At 40.7% G+C, this 21995-nt stretch overlaps 1 long non-coding RNA gene across 1 annotated transcript; it reads right to left on the reverse strand.

Moving 5' to 3' along the window:
• Positions 1-6089: 6089 nt before the first annotated feature.
• Positions 6090-21456, reverse strand: LOC133555719 (uncharacterized). The gene is made up of 3 exons (XR_009807388.1): positions 21266-21456; positions 21087-21136; positions 6090-7161 (listed from the first exon to the last, which is right to left on the reverse strand). It is a non-coding gene; the product is annotated as an uncharacterized LOC133555719 (long non-coding RNA).
• Between the last annotated feature and the right edge of the window lie 539 nt (positions 21457-21995).

Consider the following 21995-nt stretch of genomic DNA (forward strand, 5'->3'; position numbering starts at 1 on the left):
TCGTTGCTATCGTGTCGTTTTATTGCAGCGTAGCGGTAAGCTACATTTGTTTGTTTGTAGCTTACTGACTTTTGTTCCCTGCTTCTGTTTTGTTTTCACGCTACAAGTAATGACTTCTGTTTTCCTGTTTGCTACCCGCTAGCTCCCACGTTAGGCCCTTTTTTGTTTCTTGTTAGCTTCTATGCCAGGGGTCGGGAACCTTTTTGGCTGAGGGAGCCAAACAAGCCAAATATTTTAAAAAAGTATTTCCGTGAGAGCCATATATTATATTTTAAGACTGAAAACAACTAAACGCGTGCATTTTTAAGTAAGACGAACATTTTTAGAGTATAATAAGTCTCGTATTCTTTTTAATAACCTTGTTATTCCGGAGTTTACCAATAATAAATAAAATATTTCTTACCATTAATGCGACTTCTTGAACAGGTGCGGTAGAAACCGGATGGATGGATTAAAATGCATTGTTTTATATGTTTGAACGTTATTTTTGACACTGTGATTACCAGCGGAATCATTCATTAGTTATCGTGTTAAGCAATGTCAGCTAAGGTTTATCTGAGAGCCATATGTAGTCATCAAAAGAGCCACATCTGGCTCTAGAGCCATAGGTTCCCTACCCCTGTTCTATGCTAAAGACCCTTAGTTTGTTATCTGTCTCGTGCGCGCTTTGTGTTAGTACCCTTTTGTTTGATTTTGTCTTAGTATCTTTATTAAATCATGTTTTCTCACTCCATGCCTGGCTCCATCTCTGCATCTTGGGGTTCGACACAAACAAACTTTGACAAGTAGAAAGATGGAGTTGGGAAGCTTTAGCCTTTAGCCACACAAACACACGGTGATTCCTTGTTTGATATTCTTGGAGGTGAAACTTTCCTATGGATCAGAGCGCGGTCAAGCCGACGTGGATCCCTACCAAATGTCAACCAGCAGGTTTCGGTGAGAAAATTGTGGTTAAAAAGTCAGTTCTTACCGGAGAAAAGCTGAGCTTGTGCCGACCATAGCTGGCTTCGACTCCCCTGAGACACTGTGCGTCAAGACACCCGTGGAGACACTCTTCCGACTATCAGGTACTATTTAACTCACTAAAATACTAGCAATACAATAGAAAGATAAGGGATTTCCCAGAGTTATCCTGGTAAATGTCTCTAAAAACATCAGAATCCATCCCAATGCAATCGCTTTTTTTAAACTTATTTTTATTTTATTTTTTTCTAGTCCTTCACTCTAAATTTCCTCATCCACAAATCTTTCCCCTTCGCTCAAATTAATAGGGAAATTGTCGCTTTCTCGGTCCGAATAGCTCTTTCTGCTGGAATTTCACATTATAAACAATGTGAGGATGTGAGGAGCCCTCACACCGGTGACGTCATCTTTTGTTACTTCCGGTACAGGCAGGGCTTTTTTTATTAGCGACCAAAAGTTGCGAACTTTATCGTCAATGTTCTCTACTAATTCCTTTCAGCAAAAATATGGCAATATCGCGAAATGATCAAGTATGACATATAGAATAGACCTGCTATCCCCGTTTAAATAAGAACATCTAATTTCAGTAGGCCTTTAAGCTTTGTGCACATGTGCTGCATGCACACACCGACACGTCACAATGAACAAAGTGCTGCATATTTATTTGTTTTTTTACTGCAATTGTCTGTGTTGAAAAATCTTTTTTTCCCCCCCTGGAAAACATATAAGTGTATAATTACAGCAAATCAGAAGTAGCTTTTAAATTGTGATGGCGGCAGAGCATGCCGCATAGTTCATCACACAGGCCACTGACAGAGCGGCAAAAAAAAAAAAAACCCATAAAGAATCATGCATCTTTGCAAGTAGAAATTAATAAAAAAACACTATGTCAAGGAGCCAGAAAAAAATGGTTTCCTCTAATGGATTCTCCTCAGAAAACAGCTTTTAGACAATCAATCTTGCCTTTGAAAGCCCAATTATTTAAGTAATTGTTCCTCACAATTGCCACCGGAATTTGTCCGCTGGATGCACTAAAAGTAAAGCATCTTCTGTCACTTGTAAAATAGCACATACCATTTTTTATGGTGCCGGTTTCATGTCTTTTCCACATTCTTTTACCGTGTGCAATTATGGCGCTCTCCATTTAATGCCATACATAAACAGACAGAACCACCTGTTACTGACATAAGGATTTTATACCGACAATCTACCTTCACATTTACTGCCTGCTCCAGCATAAAATAGATTTTAAGCATGACATTAATATATTGCACCTCCGGGGTGTTCAAAACTACTTAAAAATCGAAGCGTACGCGGTCCATTTTGATATTTTTCGCTTTCGAAACCAGCCGAATGTATAGATTTAAAAAAAATAATTAACAATCAGCATGTCAGCTTTCTGTTATTAGTGTCAACATCTCAACTTTTTCTCATGGTATTACACCTGTTGCCTTTTTAAATTAACCCATTGTTACTATAACAATCTACAAGATTAATATAGGTTGCATCTCTCTCTTCCCTTCCATCTGTTGGTATTCCTTTTTTTAAAAATATTTCTTGTTGTCATTTTGTATACGCATTGTTGCATTTGAACAACTGTATTGTTGATAATAGAGGTAAACTTTTGGTATTGTTCATGATCAATAGCGCTTTTTCTATTGGTATTTGTATTGCTCCAGTTCTAGTGTAAAAATGCTCATTGGCATTTCTATATTATTATTTATTTCACTAACTGCTTCTTTCCTATCACTTTTACGATCATATTTGTACATATCGTATGTGCTGGTGTTGTTCTATTGTTGTTGTTGTTTTTGTCTCTCTGTCTAATCCCCCTCTTATCCCCACAATTTTACCCCTCTGTCTTCCTTTTTTCCTCTTTCTATCCCTCCTGCTTCGTCCCGGCTGCACCAAATGATAATATAAATACTGTACATTTAATAAAGTCAAATTCAAATAAGGCAACAAGAGAAGTGTCAGAATTATTTGTTGGTCATGAACCCCAAGATGCAGAGACGGAGGCAGGCATAGAATATGAAAACATGATTTAATTAAAACTAAACAAGAACAAAAAGCATGCACGTGGGCGGGATAACAAACTAAGGGAGCTACCACTGGAAGATAGAAAGCAAAAAGGAACTTTAACATGGAAGCTAGTGGATAGCAAACAGAAAAACTGGAAATAACTAATGGCTAACAAGAACAGCTTACCGCTACGACGACCAGGACAAAATGTAGCATGACAGGTAGTAGCTGTAACAAAACAACTCGACAGGTAGGACGACAATAGTGACATGTGGCAACGACAATACAATGATCCAGCAACTGGCACAAGACAAAGCAGGTACAAATAGGAGCAGGCTGATTGGCAACGGGTGCGGCCAGGTGCCAATCAGCCGCAGCAGAGGAGGAACACAACACTCAGGGAACAAGACAGGAAGCTGACAAAATAAGAGCACTAGACAGGAACTAAAGACAGGAGATACTAAACACAGAGGAAACAGACAAATGCAGAGGAAAAAACTAAAACATAGACAAACTGTCAGGGGAAAGCCTGACAAGAAGTATCCTACACTTCGATTTTGTAAAGTAAATCTGAACAGCTGATATGGGCATCTACATCCACTATGTGATCTGCCTGAGAAGCTGGACAGGACAAAAAAAAAAATAATTTTCTGTTGTAACATTATTTTCAAAATGTGACGCTAAAAAAACAATACCTGCAGGCTGCAGTACTCAGGGCTCTCCCAGGCTTGATTAGAAGCCAAAGCAAAATTTTATTTGGAAGCCCCTATCCCTTCATTACACACTTTTCTTTTACGAATTGTATAATATTTAAATCAAATTTTAATAATGTATTTATTTATTTTTGCCCTGTCTAGCTACTCAGGCAAATCATTAAGTTGACGGAGATGCCCATATCGGCTGTATTATTTTACTTTACAAAAGAGAAGTGTGGGATACTTTATTAAATGTATTTATATCATTAATTGGTGCAGCCGGGCCAGAGCAGGAGGGGATAGAAAGAGAAAAAAAAAGTAAGACAGAGGGGGAAGTTGTGGGGAAAATTTGGCGAAGGATAAGACAGAGAGACAACAGCAAACACACCAATAACAAAAACAACAATAATAATAGAACAACATCAGCAAATAGGATATGTACACATATGATAGTAAAAGTGATAGTAAAGAAGCAGTTAGTGAAATAAATAATACAGAAATGACAATGAACATTATTTTACTATTAATGGAGCAATACTAATACCAATAGAAATAGCCCTATTGATAATGAATAACAATAATTACCTGGTTTATCAACAATACAATTGTAACAATGCATATATGTAATGCTAAATTAAAATACAAAAGAAAGCAGGTAAATGGAGGGGTGGAAAGAGAAGCCAACTTTATTAACCTTGTAGATTGTTATAGTACAATAGGTTAAGCTTTGTCAGTGTGCCATGTGTTACCCATCGGGTAACAATGTTAATGTATGTTTGATGAAATGTGATTCCATGCAAACCACAACATATGTTACTTCAAATTCTACCCGGTATAGCTCGGTTGGTAGAGCGGCCGTGCCAGCAACTTGACGGTTGCAGGTTCGATCCCCGCTTCCGCCATCCTAGTCACTGCCGTTGTGTCCTTGGGCAAGACACTTTACCCACCTGCTCCCAGTGCCGCCCACACTGGTTTAAATGTAACTTAGATATTGGGTTTCACTATGTAAAGCGCTTTGAGTCACTAGAAAAAAAAAAAAGCGCTATATAAATATCATTCACTTCACCCATTTGACCACATCATCTTACAGCGCACGCACAGTTTGCGTCTCCCTCCTCTGCGGGACCACCCGGAGGATCCGCTGACAGCGCGCTCAGATACGCCCCGGCTCACGCTGAGCGCAGCAAGCCCACGTAGCGACACTCAATTGTCAATCTGCACACCTGGTATTGATGAGGGCGAGCTGGATAAAAGACGAGTGGACCCAAGGATCGAGCGGGAACAGTAGTTTTCATGGTGTACCGTAAGCGACTGCTTTATGCTCTATTCTTTTTTTCTCTCCGTGGCTTGACTTGTTCCCTTTTCTTCTCCCGTGTCCCCGCAGTACCCTACATCACCTGGTAAGTGAGCTGTGTGTCTCACTTTTCCCCGTATCTCCTTCTGTCCTCTGACTGCCTCCCTCGTTCCTCGACGCCTCTCTCTCGCCCCGGATCCCCTGCCTGCCCCATGGACTGCCTCATTCCTCGTATCTTGCTCAACACTTGGGTAACACATACTTCAGTTAAATTCTTCACTTAGTCTTACACCATACACACTCTTGAGTGTTGTCACATTTCATTTCCTTAGTTTATTAGCTAGTTTTGTTTATTATTCTTATTATATATATTGACTATATATACAATTATTATAAATTATACGATGAATTATTGAACATTACATAGCTCTGGTGTCTGTTTACCGTCATCTCCCCTAAGTCAAAACATATCACGTTTTATTTTAAAATACATCTGTAAATAGAAAAATAAACCAACTTAAGTTGATAGGTCACAGAGACCTCAGTATTGACCAATGTTGTTTTTTTTTTTTTAGACTTTACAACATTATTATTAATATTTATTTTTACTTGTTAGTGTCCAGCTTACTGACAGGCTGCAACGCACTGTTACAATTACGCGTGGCAGCTGTGCCAGATGTTTCTCTGAGGGGAGAGAGGGAAATGTCAAAACACCTGTCTGATCGGTGCGGCGTAAGCAGCACTTGTTAGTTTGGTTTCTCCTGCAAGACGCCGTCTGTCACTAAACTGTGGCAAGCTTTAACAACACACGCACGCACACTGCAGACTTTCAACATGTCCATTGATTAATAGGCTACGGCGTAGTTTACACACATGATTGGGATATAACCTGCGTTATAAATCAGCTGCAGATGAATCAAATGTGGTTTCGTCCTTGTCATTCTTTCATAATTAATTTCGAGTGTAGCGCATGCAGGTAAAGACATAAATTGATCCTTATGAACGGTCTTGACAAATTATAGCCCAATGCATCATGGAAATTGCACATTACAATCAACATTAACTAAGGCGTTAAGGCATTTTAATGAAGCTAAAATACAATTTTGAGTCACTGAGGTGTTTTGCTGGGGTATAGCGTACAACTTTGTTATGACATTAAATTTTGTCCATTTTAATGGAATACAGAGTGCTGAACAAGCCACACTGACTGCTTAAAATGTCAACGTGCATAAACTAACACTGTGCACTTCTGGAATCCAATGAAAGCGCTGTACTGTGTCAAATATTCTGCATTTACCACAAGTAATCCTTTAGTTTTGACACTAACAGAGAAGTATTCATCTAAAGATGTATTTATTATGGTGGTAGTTGTAGATCGATGACGTAACCGATCTACACTATATTGCCAAAATAATTTGGCCACCTGCCTTTAAACACTTATGAACTTAAAGTGACATCCCATGGAATTGCCCAAAATGTTTTGGTATCCTGGAGCATTTGAAATTCCTGTCACTGGAACTAAGGTGTCGAGCCCAACTCCTGAAAAAACAACCCCACACCATAATACCTCCTCCACCAAATTTCATACTTGGCACAATGCAGTCCGAAATGTAGCGTTTTCTTGGCAACCTCCAAACCCAGACTCATCCATCAGATTGCCAGATGGAAAAGCAGTGGTTCTCAACCTCAGTGATGTACCCTGTGACGGACTTCCTGCCATCACCGTGTGGGTTGTAAGGACCATGGATGCAAGACACCTCGTAGCAAGGTTGATACTCGTTTATCCTTTCAACAAACTGCGTCGTGTCCCAATCGGTCGCGCCACTTTCTAGCGCAACCTTTTTGGCTGCTCGTTTTGGCGCGCCTTTCGGTGGGCGGCTGCTGCGTCTTCCGCGGGGGCTCATCTTTTTCCGGGTCGCTCTCGTCGTTGTCGTCAGCTGCAGTTCCTCCTCTGTCTTCTGCACTGGTCATTCCTCCCTCGCCCTTCTTATGCTGTAGCAGCAGATGGAGAGATTGTGAGCAGGTGTGTGTTGTACGCACCTGACTCAGATTGCTGCTCCCGTGCTGCTCCGCGTGCGTCACGCCTCTCCTCTCTGCCGCATGCCCCGCCTCCTGGCCTCCATCTTGGTCAGGACCGTTTCTCTCAGCCCACTGTCGGCCCGTTGGCTGCGTCTCACCACATGCCCCCTGTGAATTTTTTTAAAATTCAAGTACCTCCTAATCAGAGCAAAGCATTTTTGGTTGAAAACAAAGAGATAAAGAAGTAAAATTCAGCACTATGTTATCAGTTTCTGATTTATTAAATTGTATTGAAGTGCAAAATATTGCTCATTTGTAGTGGTCTTTCTTGAACTATTCGGAAAAAAAAGATATAAAAATAACTAAAAACTTGTTGAAAAATAAACAAGTGATTCAATTATAAATAAAGACTTCAACACATAGAAGTAATCAACTTAAAGTGCCCTCTTTGGGGCTTGTAATAGAGATCCATCTGGATTCATGAATTTAATTATAAACATTTCTTCACAAAATAAGAAATCTTTAACATCAATATTTATGGAACATGTCCACAAAAAATCTATCTGTGAACACTGAATATTGCATTGTTGCATTTCTTTTCACAGTTTATAAACTTACATTCATATATTGTTGAAGTATTATTCAATAAATATATTTATAAAGGATTTTTGAATTGTTGCTATTTTTAAAATATTTTGGAAAAATCTCACATACCCCTCGGCATACCTTCAAGTACCCCCAGGGGTACGCGTAACCCCATTTGAGAACCACTGCTCTAGAGTCCAGTAGCGACATGCCATCCCATGCTTTGTGATATATGGCTTAGATGCAGCTGCTCTACCATGGAAACCCATACCATGAAGCTCCCTGCGTACTGTACGTGAGCTAATTGGAGGTTTGGACTTTGCAGAAAGTCTGTGCACTATGCGCTTCAGCATCCACTGACCCCACTGTGTCAGTTTACGTCAGCCTACCACTTGGTGGCTGAGTTGCTGTTGTTCCCAAACTCTTCACTTTTCTTATAATAAAGTTGACTTTGGAATATTTAGGAGCGAGGAAATTTTACGACTGGATTTGTTGCACAGGTGGCATCTTATGACAGTTCCATGCTGGAAATCGATTTTTTCACAAATGTTTAAGTGTTTGATTTTATACAGCGGGCCAAGTGATTAGGACACCTGATTCTCATCATTTGGATGGGTGGCCAAATAGTTTTTGGCAATATTGCGTATTAGCAATATCTCTTAGTATGTCAAGGAAAGTGAGTTAATCAATTTGTCATGAATATAATAATACCACTAGTAACATACCATCAATACTCAAGTGCAAAGCAGACCTGTATGTTGCACATTATGCATGTTTATTCTCCTGGTAGCTGGTGGGCCAGCAGCATTATGCATTCATTGATGTGCTGAGGTCAGTTACTATGGCAACCTGCGCACACAAACTACGGACCAGATAAGGCTCACAGCCGTGGTCTTGGGGGAGTCGTTAAGCATCTGTCTCATGGCTACCCTCCTTTAGTCTGCACATAGAGCAGTTGGGGGCGCACATTAATAACAAAGGTGGGTCAGCTTTTTCTCTGCACTAGTAGGCTGCTGACCATCACCATGCTAAACCAACAGCAACCATCTTGGAGGAGATGGATGGATGCCATTAATTGATTAACGTGGACCCCGACTTAGAGAAGTTGAAAAATGTATTTGGGTGTTACCATTTAGTGGTCAATTGAACGGAAAATGTAATGTACTGTGCAATCTGCTAATAAAGGTTTCAATCAATCAAAATGGACAGTTGTTATCTGTGTCAATGATGCTTTGTTGCAAAGTCAAATTCATTCATATTATAATTAATTTCAATTAGAAGGGGACACTGCAAATTATTTGCCACTTGCATTGATTGATTATGTGCCCTGTTGAAAACGTCGCGGAATGATGACGCTTATGTTGACGCGTGCTTGTGACATCATTGGTTGTAGCTGACATTTTATCCCAGCGCCGATCACGCCTAAAAGTCGTCCGATTTAATCGCATAATTACATAGTATTCTGGACATCTGTGTTGCTGAATCTTTTGCAATTTTTTCAATTAATAATGGATACTACAAAGAAGAATGCTGTTGGTGGAAAGCGGTGTATTTCGGCCGGCTGTAGCAACACAAACACAGCCGGTGTTTCTTTGTTTGTTGTGAAGCTTTAATATGAAACAGAGCGGTCAAGCGAACATGTTTCTCTACTACATGTCAACCGGCAGGTTTCGGTGAGAAAATTGTGGTAATAAGTCGGCTCTCACCGTAGACATGAGCAGAGCTTGTGTCATTCTTCCTGCAGCTGTCAAAGAGGCAGCTGTGACTTTCCTGGCTCCTTCATGGCTTCCCTCAGATACATTGGCAGTCACCACACCCCCCCGACTTCCAGGTATGACTATATAATCTCACTAAAACACTATTAATACAATAAGCAAATAAGGGATTTTCCAAAATTATCCTAGTAAATGTGTCTAATAACATCTGAATCGCTCCCACTGCCCTCGTCTTTTTTTTTCTTCTAGTCCTTCATTGTCAATATCCTCATCCACAAATCTTTCATCCTCGCTCAAATTAATGGGGAAATCGTTGCTTTCTCGGTCCGAATCGCTCTAGCTGCCGGTGGCTATGATTATAAACACATGTGAGGATATGAGGAGCCCTACAACCAGTGACGTCACGCGCACATCGTCTACTACTTCCGGTACAGGCAAGGCTTTTTTATTAGCGACCAAAAGTTGCGAACTTTATCGTTGATGTTCTCTACTAAATCCTTTCAGCAAAAAATATGGCAATATCGCGAAATGATCAAGTATGCCACAAAGAATTGACCTGCTATCCCCTTTTAAATACGAACATCTCATTTCAGTAGGCCTTAAACAGTTGTTGAAACAAACACGTTAGTTTACCTTTTTCAGATGACATACTGATCTGGGTTTTGGTACAACGGTACCCAAGATGTCCAATGATCTTTAGGAAGCAAAATGAATTCACAATTCAGTCTGTAGTTGTAAGTTGATGCTCTTGTTTGTGTAGTACAGTTGGTGTATCCTTGCTGTAATTGTGCCTCTCCAAATAGAACCAAATATGATTAATTAGTATCGCGGTACTATATTAATACCGGTACTATACTAATGGGGGACGGCGTGGTGAAGCTGGGAGAGTGGCCGTGCCAGCAATCTGAGGGTTACTGGTTCAACCCCCACCTTCTACCATCATAGTCATGTCCGGTGTGTCCTTGGGCAAGACACTAACCCTTGCTCCTGGTGGGTCCTGGTTAGTGCCTTGCATGGCAGCTCCCGCCATCAGTGTGTGAATGTGTGTGTGAATGGGTGAATGTGGGAATACTGTCAAAGCGCTTTGGGCTCCTTATGAAGGGGTAGAAAAGCGCTATACAAGTACAACAATCTACCATTTACCATAGCGTACAACTCTTTAGTCTGCGCTTTCATTCTGTCCCGCGTCCAAATTACCGTACTATTTACAGTGGGGCAAAAAAGTATTTAGTCCGCCACAGATTGTGCAAGTTCTCCCACTTAAAATGATGACGGAGGTTCGTAATTTTCATCATGGGTACACTTCAACTGTGAGAGACAGAATGTGAAAAAAAATCCAGGAATTCACATTGTAGGAAATTTAAATGATTTATTTGTAAATTATGGTGGAAAAGTATTTGGTCAACCATTCAAAGCTCTCACTGATGGAAGGAGGTTTTGGCTCAAAATCTCACGATACATGGCCCCATTCATTCTTTCCTTAACATGGATTAATCGTCCTCTCCCTTTAGCAGAAAAAGAGCCCCAAAGCATGATGTTTCCACCCCCATGCTTCACAGTAGGTATGGTGTTCTTGGGATGCAACTCAGTATTCTTCTTCCTCCAAACACGACAAATTGAGGTTATACCAAAATGAATACATGGATGATACAGCAGAGGATTGGGAGAATGTCATGTGGTCAGATGAAACCAAAATAGAACTTTTTGTACAATCTGTGGCCGACTAAATACTTTTTTGCCCCACTGTACAAATGTGCTCGCGGTCCATGCCTGATGTCACATAATTACCAATTACCAAAGAAGGCGTGACAAATATTAAGGACCCTGCCAAATGTTTCATCTGAAATAAATATTAATGTTATTCCGACATTTCTATCAGATTGTATTAGTCACCGAAGCCGACACCGCAAATGTATTTATGCAGACTGTTGACAAATAAAAAGGCAAACAAGCGTTCATTTCAGCTGGAGGGAGTCCAGCATTTTCTTCCTGGTGAATGAATTAATCACTGTGAATACAGCAAACAGTGAGAGTCGGCTAACAAGAGGCCCCCGCTGCTTGACCACAGCGTGTCAATGTCAATAACAACAGTTGCCGGACTCAAGTCCGCAACGCAGTGTGGAAAAAAATTCTCCTCGAGACCGTCTTGTGTTTACGCGCCGTTTTCCCGCCGCCGTCGAAATTGCCCAGCGCAGAGCGTCAAGGCCGCGGTCCACCCGCGGATTCAACGAGTCGCCGCGGCCAGCCTTGCTTTGGAAACAGATGATAAATAAATCAGAGTGCACTAAGCACTGCTTCCACATGGCAATCGCCTCCTTCATAGCGTCTGCACCTCATCAATCACACTATTGTCTGCTTGAAAGGCGAGCCTTGTAAATGTCATATCCACTCAAACCCAAGGAGAGGCGGGGCAGAATGCGGCTTTTTTTTTTTCTTTTTAATTGGATAGTGTAATTAAACTAAAAAAAAACAGGCTAGGCTGCTTTTGACAGGACGGATGAAGACCCCTTTTAATAGGGCTATGAAACATATTTGTTAAAAGGATGAGGCAATATGTATTATATGACCAGGTGCCCTTACGTGTCCTTCTTTTCATTTATGACTTAAACAGCATAAAGGTGGCGAGGTGGGGGGAAAAAAGGTACTTACGGGGCTTTAATTAATACATTTTCTTGAAACCAGCTGATAATTAAAACGTGCATCAGAATCACAATCAGAAACACTTAAAAGCCTACTGAAATGAGATTTTCTAATTGAAACGGGGATAGCAGGTCCATTCGATGTGTCATACTTGATCATTTTGCGATATTGCCATATTTTTGCTAAAAGGATTTAGTAGAGAACATCGACGATAAAGTTTGCAACTTTTGGTCGCTAATAAAAAAGCCTTGCCTGCACCAGAAGTAGCAGACGATGTGCGCGTGACGTCACTGGTTGTAGGGCTCCTCACATTGTTTATAATGTGAGCCACCAGCAGTAAGAGCTATTTGGATCGAGAAAAGTGACGATGTCCCCATTAATTTGAGCAAGTATTGAAGATTTGTGGATGAGGAAAGTTAGAGCGAGGCACTAAAAAAAAGAAAAAAAAAGTGAGGGCTCCGGGCGGCGGCAGTGTTACCGTTTCAGATGTAATTAGACACATTTACTAGGATAATTCTGGAAAATCCCTTATCTGCTTATTGTGTTAACAGTATTTTAGTGAGATTCTAAAAGTCATACCTGAAAGTCGGAAGGCTACGGTGAACGCCAGAGTCTTTGAGAGAAGCCATGGAGGAGCCAAAATCACAGCTGCTGCAGGAGGTTCCATAATCCACTGAAGTCTCCGGTAAGAGCTGACTTAATATCACAATTTTCCCATCCAAAAACTTGCTTGATGACGTAGAAAACATGTTTGCTTGACCGTTCTGTGTTAAAGCTTCACAACAAATTAACACCGGCTGTGTTTCGGTGCTAAAGGCAGCTGCAATCCACCGCTTTCCATCAACAGCATTCTTATTTATAGTCTCCATTATTAATCGAACAAATTGCAAAAGATTCAGCAACACAGATGTCCAAATTACTGTGGAACTATGCGATGAAAAGAGACGACTTTTAACCGTAAGTGGTGCTGGGCTAAAATGTTCCCCCCAACACGCGTCATCATACGCGTCATCATTCTGCGACGTTTTCAACAAGAAACTCAGCGGGAAATTTAAAATTGTAATTTAGTAAACTAAACCGGCCGTATTGGCATGTGTTGCAATGTTAAGATTTCATCATTAATATATAAACTATCAGACTGCGTGGTCGGTAGTAGTGGGTTTTCAATAGGCCTTTAAATTAAATTTCTTTTTAGCACAATCCCATTCAACAGCAGACAAACATTACAAGGAGACAGTACTTACGGCGCCCCTTACAAAAATGGTGAGAAACAGGTAAACGGTGGGGGGCGGGGGGGAAATTATTTGGTCTAAGACTGGGCCCCTGGAGAGGGTGTAAAGACTGGGGGGGAAGGAGACAACACCACCAGGTGTCCAATCTTGCTGATTGTATTGTACCATATGTCCCGGCAAGAAATCTGCGTTCAAAGAACTGTGGCTCATTAGTGATTCCCAGAGCCTGGAAAAAAAGTCTGCGGGCTATAGAGCATTTTATATTCGGGCTCCAGTACTCTGGAATGCCCTACCGGTAACACTTAGAGAGGCTACCTCAGTAGAAGCATTTAAGTCCCATCTTAAAACTCATTTGTTTACTCTTACCTTTAAATAGACCCACTTTTAGACCAGTTGATCTGCCATTTATTTTTTGCTCTGCCAAGATTCGGTGACCACATATGACGCGCTAGCTGTCCAAAGTCGGGACCCAGGGTGGACATCTCATCTGTGCATAAGTTGGAGACGTCTCTGCGCTGCTGACCTGTCTCTATTCAAGATGATCCCCTGCTGGCCCCACTATGGACTGGACCCTCACACGATTATGTTAGAACCACTATGGACTAGACTCTCACACTACTATGTTAGATCCACTATGGACTGGACTCTCACACTATTAATTAGATCCACTCGACATCCATTGCACCGGTCACCCAGGGTTGAATTTTTTTCTTGCCTTGATGTGGGATCCGAGCCGAGAATGTCATTGTGGCTTGTGCAGCCCTTTGAGACACTTGTGATTCAGGGCTATAAATATAAACTTTGATTGATCGATTGATTGAGGAAGGTCTGGTTAACAGGTTTATTTAAACCTTTGATGAGTGTGTGGGAGGTGTATGCTCCTCTAAGTGTGTGGTGCCAGACGATGTGTAGAATGAATAATGTAAATGTTACCTGGGGTTGTTGTAAGTGCGTGTTGGATGAATCCTTTATCAGTCCAGAGGGGCGAGGCAAAGAGATAGTCCGTGGGCAGGCAGGTGGTCAGGGGCAGGAGAGAAGCGACCAGGTCCGTGTCCAAGCAGAGGCCGAGGATCGGAGGAGGCAGTCCAGAATCCAGAGGGAAGTCGAGGTACACAACTCAAACAAGGGGAAACAGGAAGGACACTTTGGAGAGTAAGAAGGAAATGAGATGCGGGAAACTAGGAAGACAAGTATTGGCTGTCCAGAGTCGGGATCCAGGATGGACCGCTCGTCCAGAGCCACGACCCAGAATGGACCGCTCGCTTGTGTATCGGTTGGGGACATCTCTGCGCTGCTGATCCGCCTCCACTTGGGATGGTTTCCTGCTGGCTCCACTATGGACGGGACTCTCGCTACTATATTGGATCCACTTTGGACTGGACTCTCACCGTTATGTTAGATCCACTATGGATTAAACTTTCACAATATCATGTTAGACCCGCTCGACATCCATTGCTTTCGGGGCCCTGAGGGGGGTTCCGATAAATGCGGTCCTCTCCAAGGTTTCTCATAGTCATCATTGTCACTGTCACAGACGTCCCACTGGGTGTGAGTTTTTCTTTGCCTTTATGTGGGCTCTACCGAGATTGTCATTGTGGTTTCTGCAGCCCTTTGAGACACTTGTGATTCAGGGCTATATAAACAAACATTGATTGAATGACTGATTGATTGACAATGAGATAGCAAGTACGCGGGAGGGAAAGCCAGCGACGGGATGCTTACTGCAAAGAGAAACTACGTCACTAGTCTTTATGCTGGTCCTTATTAAACCCAGGTGCGCTGATTCCTGATTGTCTGCAGCTTTGCCTATGCGTGGGTGTGAGGCGTCTGGCGCGAGCAGGGGCGTGTCCTGGTGTGCTGCCAACAGAGGCGCTGGGAACACAAGATGCCGATGAAAAGCGGATTTGAGCCCGCGCCGTGACAGAGGCTAAGGAAAAAAAAATCTTCATAGCCATAGCACACATAAACGTGTTTAAAAGAGGGAAACATCAAAGAACACAAAGAACATTAACAATATTAAAAGAGCAAAGCTGATGCAACCAGCCACTTCTACACACAGCCACACAAGCAAAACAACAACAACAAAAAAAACGTATACCACTGTGGTGGCCTCTGCGGAGTTCCACACTATTGTCTGCTGGGGTGGAGGTAGCATCGTCAGAAAAAGGAGCAGACCCAACAAAGTAACCAAGAGAGCAGACTACAACTCGGCCGCCAACCAACTTTCGGCCAGTGTCCAGTCCGCATGTATGAGCGAGGATTTGTCCAAGGAGACCGAAGCGTCCGATACCTGCTCATTTAGCCAAGACACTGTGAAGCTTGTCCGTCCCGGCGCTCCGCAGCCCTGTCTCTTCAAACGGACTCTGGTGTGGCAGAGACCCAGCAGCCGATCTCCATGACCAAAAGGCTCCCGGGAGGCAGATCAAGAAGTTCACAAAGAAAGTGCCACCCCTTGTCACACAGTCCCAAAGGGTCCCGAACCAAAAGGCAAAAAAAAAAAAAACACGAGGGAAACACCAGGAACACAAAAGGATGACACAAAAAGAGCACAGAGTTCCTGCCAACAGCAGCCACTGCAGTGGCGCCGTCTTGTAAAATAATACAAACATATATATTATAAATGCTAATCTGTTTATTTTAAAGTAATTGTGCAACAATTAAGAGAAGCAGCGCTTATACTTGATTAAAGTAACAAAGTCCAATATTGATGACACACATCATTCGGGTCACTTTGCTACTCCCACACATGCTTTCACGTCCTAATACGGCACGAAAAAAACGCGCCAAAGAAAAAAAAAGTAGAAAAAAAAACCCCAAGCGGTGATACGCGGTCATATGTGTGAGGTCATGAAAGCAGCGACGCACATAAAGGTGGCTTTGATTTGCACGGCTGCTGCTGAGAACCTGGCTTGAGAGGTCTCTCCTGAGAGTCTCACTCAGGCCTCCTTGCTGAAGATCGATAGGACAGGACTGCAGAGATAAATCAGCGTGCCGGAGTGATGTCTGTCATAAAGCTCCCACCGCACTTTTATGGCACCGTTGAGTGTTATTGCAATCTTTTGATAGCTTTAGTTAATTTATCTGATTACAAGAGCGCCCCCCCCCCATCTCTAAGAACAAGTCGCACTCAACCTCTACCTAAGTGTTGCATCAAATCAGCTGCTGTGTTTTCCTTTATATGAGGCCATCACGGAGGCGTGCTCGCGCTTAGCCGTGACTCCCGCCCCTCTTTCTTTTTCATGCTTACTTGGCAAATTATTGACGTCCTTCTGGTGCTACATTTTTAAGTCAGGACAATGTTAATGTGCAATGTGACACGGCGCCATGGGAAATGATCACATGACCCAGTGGGTGCTATAATATAGCTATATGCTTTCAGAAAAAATTTGATAACATATTTATATATATATATATATAAATACATATACATACATACATATATATATACATATATATATACATACATATATATATACATACATACATACATACATACATACATACATACATACATACATACATACATACATACATACATACATACATACATACATACATACATACATACATACATACATATATATATATATATATATATATATATATATATATATATATATATATACGACTTCCAGTGTGCTCCCACGCACACAGGGAGTCACATATATTGTACATACAAACACACATATACTCATATACACACCGTTATTCATACATAGGTACCTACGCTCTGATATACATACACAAATACAGTACTTACCTACATACTCCAAGTCCGTCCATCTACACACACATTCGCAGTACAAACATACACATACTGTACTATACATTTACTGTACAAACATTCATATACACATTTTGTTCATATACAGTACATATAAATATATACACTCATGCACATTATCACGTTTCATCAAACATATATCAACGTTGTTGCCCTAGGGTAAACTGGGTACAACATGGCATACTGACAAAGCTTAACCCATTGTTACTATAACAATCTACAAGATTAATATAGGTTGCCTCTCTCCCTTCACCTCCATCTTTCGGTATTCTTTTTTTAAATCTTTCTAGTTATCAATATGTATACATATTGTTGCATTTGAACAACTGTATTGTTGATAATAGAGGTAAACTATTGGTATTGTTCATGATCAATAGGGCTTTTTCTATTGGTATTTGTTTTGCTCCATTTGTAGTGTAAAAATGCTCATTGTCATTTCTATATTATTATTTAACTGCTTTTTTGCTATCACTTTTACGATCATATTCGTAAATATTGTATGTGCTGGTGTTGTTCTATTGTTGTTGTCGTTATTGTTGTGTTTGCTGTTGTTGTTTTTGTCTCTCTGTCTAATGGGTTGTACTTGTATAGCGCTTTTCTACCTTCAAGGTACTCAAAGCGCTTTGACACTACTTCCACATTTACCCATTCACACACTGATGGAGGGAGCTGCCATGCAAGGCGCCAACCAGCACCCATCAGGAGCAAGGGTGAAGTGTCTTGCTCAGGACACAACGGACGTGACGAGGTTGGTACTAGGTGGGATTTGAACCAGGGACCCTCGGGTTGCGCACGGCCACTCTCCCACTGCGCCACGCCGTCCCTAATCCCCCTCTTATCCCCACAAATTCCCCCTCTGTCTTCCTTTTTTTCTCTTTCTATCCCCTCCTGCTACGCCCCGGCTACACCAACTGATAATAATAAATACATTTAATAAAGTCAAATTCAAATAAGGCAACAAGAGAAGTATCCTACACTTCTCTTTTGTAAAGTAAATCTGAACAGCCGATAAGGGGAATCTACATCAACTATATGATTTACCTGAGAAGCTGGACAGGACAAAAAAAAAGAAGAAGAAAATGGATGGATGGATATATATATATATATATTTACTGGGGCAAAAAAGTATTTAGTCCTGGTTAGCGCCTTACATGGCAGCTCCCGCCATCAGTGTGTGTGAATGGGTGAATGTGGAAATACTGTCAAAGCACCTTGGGCTCCTTAAAAAGGGGTAGAAAAGCGCTATACAAGTACAAACATTTACCATTTACCATACCGTACAACTTTATAGTCTGCGCTTTCATTTTGTCCCGCGTCCAAATTAACGTACTAACTACAGTGGGGCAAAAAAGTATTTAGTCAGCCACCAATTGTGCAAGTTCTCCCACGTAAAATGATGACAGAGGTCTGTAATTTTCATCATAGGTACACTTCAACTGTGAGAGACAGAATGTGAAAAAAAATCCAGGAATTCACATTGTAGGAATTTTAAATAATTTATTTGTAAATTATGGTGGAAAATAAGTATTTGGTCAACCATTCAAAGCTCTCACTGATGGAAGGAGGATTTGGCTCAAAATCTCACGATACATGGCCCCATTCATTCTTTCCTTAACACGGATCAATCGTCCTGTCCCCTTAGCAGAAAAACAGCCCCAAAGCATGATGTTTCCACCCCCATGCTTCACAGTAGGTATGGTGTTCTTGGGATGTAACTCAGTATTCTTCTTCCTCCAAACACGACGAGTTGAGTTCATACCAAAATGGATACATGGATGATACAGCAGAGGATTGGAAGAATATCATGTGGTCAGATGAAACCAAAATAAAACTTTTTGGTATAAACTCAACTCGTCGTGTTTGGAGGAAGATGAATACTGAGTTGCATCCCAAGAACACCATAACCCCGCTGTGAATGGGACTCTCGCTGCTGTGTTGAATCCGCTTTGGACTGGACTCTCGCGACTGTGTTGTATCCATTATGGATTTAACTTTCACAGTATCATGTTAGACCCGCTCGACATCCATTGCTTTCCTCCTCTCCAAGGTTCTCATAGTCATCATTGTCACCGACGTCCCACTGGGTCATTATTGTCACCGATGTCCCACTGGGTGTGAGTTTTCCTTGCCCTTATGTGGGCCTACCGAAGATGTCGTGGTGGTTTGTGCAGCCCTTTGAGACACTAGTGATTTAGGGCTATATAAGTAAACATTGATTGATTGATAACTACTGTGAAGCATGGGGGTGGAAACATCATGCTTTGGAGATCTTTTTCTGCTAAGGGAACAGGACGATTGATTCGTGTTAAGGAAAGAATGAATGGGGCCATGTATCGTGAGATTTTGAGCCAAAACCTCCTTACATCAGTGAGAGCTTTGAGTGGTTGACCAAATACTTATTTTCCACCATAATTTACAAATAAATTCTTTGAAATTCCTACAATTTGAATTCTTGGATTTTTTTTTTTTCACATTATGTCTCTCACAGTTGAAGTGTACCTATGATGAAAATTACAGACATCTGTCATCATTTTATGTGGAAGATCTTGCACAATCGGTGGCTGACTAAATACTTTTTTGCCCCACTGTATATATATCCATGGATCCCCCTCCACAAGGGAGAGGGGGGCAGACAGAGGAGAAAATAAAATATATGGCAGATCAACTGGTCTAAAAGGGGGGTCTTTTTATAGGCTAGACAATACAAATGAGTTTTAAGATGGGACTCAAATGTTTCTACTGAGGTAACATCTGTAACTGTTAACGGCAGGGCATTCCAGAGTACTGGAGCCCGAAGAAAAAACGCTCTATAGCACACAGACTGTTTTCGGACTCTGGGAATCACTAATTAGCCGGAGTTCTTAGAATCTTGCCGGGACATATGGTACAATAAAATCAGCAAGATAGGATGGTGCTGGACCGTTTAGTATTTTATACGTAAATAGTAAAACCTTACAGTCACATCACACAGGAAGCCAGTGCAGGTGAGCCAGCATGTGTGTAATATGATTAAACTTTCTTGTTCTTGTCAAAAGTCAGCTGGGATAGGTTCCAGCTCACACGTGACCCGGAACAGAACAAATATGAATACATACAAAAAATTATGTTCATAACGACTGGTGTTGCATAATTTAAATTGTGTGTACTTTTCATTAAACTATTTACAATATTTTACATGACTTTTTGTAGCTGCGTTTGTCATTGATCTCCATATCATGCTTTGAGCTGTCACAGCGAGACACACCTTCTCTGCTTTATCATCTCCGCGTTACGGGCGGCTCAGGATCGGCAATGAAATCCACCCAGACAATATAAAAGTGAAGCCCGCAGACCTTAACCAAAGGGGCATTTGCCAACAGTGAATGAACACGTCTCCCAGCTCATGGTTTTAAATGAAACCGCATAAAGTGTTCTATCTACTGCATGCCAGTGTGAATTGTGCTGGAAAATCTATTTCGGAGGGCCAGGCTTTTCAATTCCGAGGGAAAAAGACTGACTGCTGTAGTGACATCAATCAAAGCGGGGGACGCCGCGGTGGCTTTGCAACATAAGTGGAGGGTCCAGAGTTCACCAGTTAAAACAGGCAATATATATATATATATATATATATATATACATACATATATATATGTATATATATATATATGTATATACATATATATATATATATATATATATATATATATATATATATATATATATACATATATATATATATACATATATATATATACATATATATATATATATATATATATATATATACATATATATATATATATATATATATATACATATATATATATATATATGTATATATATATATATATATATATATATATATAAGTATATATATACATATATATACACACTGGGTCTTATTCTGCGTTGTGTAGTTTTTTTAAGTAGGAGACACTCCACCATTCCGTCGTTTGATAATTTATTGGACACCTGTTTTGGAAACACGAAACACATAAACAGGTCTCTACTTTTCTGGCGGAGTGATACCTCATCAGCAAAAGTCCGATAAAAGAGGAAGATAAACAACATTCATTCATACAAAATAATAATTTAAATTACATTAACAAAAACGTTTTAACACAAAAAATAATAATAATAATACACAAATCCACATACCTGTTTTGGAAACACATAAACAGGTCTCTACTTTTCTGGCGGAGTGATACCTCATCAGCAAAAGTCCAATAGAAGAGGAAGATAAACAACATTCATTCATACAAAAATAATAATTTAAATTACATTAACAAAAACGTTTTATCACATAAAAAATAACAATAATACACAAATCCACATACCTGTTATGGAAACACGAAACACATAAACAGGTCTCTACTTTTCTGGCGGAGTGATACCTGTGTAAATTCCATGTGTAATTATGACCAAACATTTCAAACATTCGACGCTCTAATCCTTACTTAACAAAATTGTGCATGGAAAAAATACTAAAAACAACACATCACTTATACCTACAACATTAATGTTTTAACTTTTAAAGTATTATGAAAGTTTAGAAATAATATTTACACAAGAAACACAGAGCAATGAAGAACTATTACCTAATCAGCAAAAGTCCGATAGAAGAGGAAGTTAATTACCGAAAAAACCTCAGAGTCACTTCCTGCACCGGACATCCGGTTCTTCAAAATAAAACCAATACTTCAAAATAAAACATAACACCCTGTCTCGTTCATAATATAGCGCAACAACATCACACTATTACATAAATATATATTTATATTACATGTGTATATGTATAGGTGCAGAGAAGCAACTAAGCTGGTGTTGGCCTCCTCTCCTGTATTAGCTGGACTTCATTAATCTTCATGCCATCTTCTTTAACTAGTCATGTAGAACGGCTCAATAGAAAGCCTTATAATGGGGAAGGCCCAGTGCCAATTACTAGGTTAACATAGTGTTCAGCCCCAGTGCAACAAAGGAATGAGATGGAGGAGGAGAGCCGCCTCGCAGGGAGGGATGCATGGCATTCCAATTGATGAGAGCTTGGCTACGGAAGTTTGTGCTGTG

This window comes from Nerophis ophidion, linkage group LG07, assembly GCF_033978795.1.
Source record: "Nerophis ophidion isolate RoL-2023_Sa linkage group LG07, RoL_Noph_v1.0, whole genome shotgun sequence".
NCBI classification, from domain to species: Eukaryota; Metazoa; Chordata; class Actinopteri; order Syngnathiformes; family Syngnathidae; genus Nerophis; species Nerophis ophidion.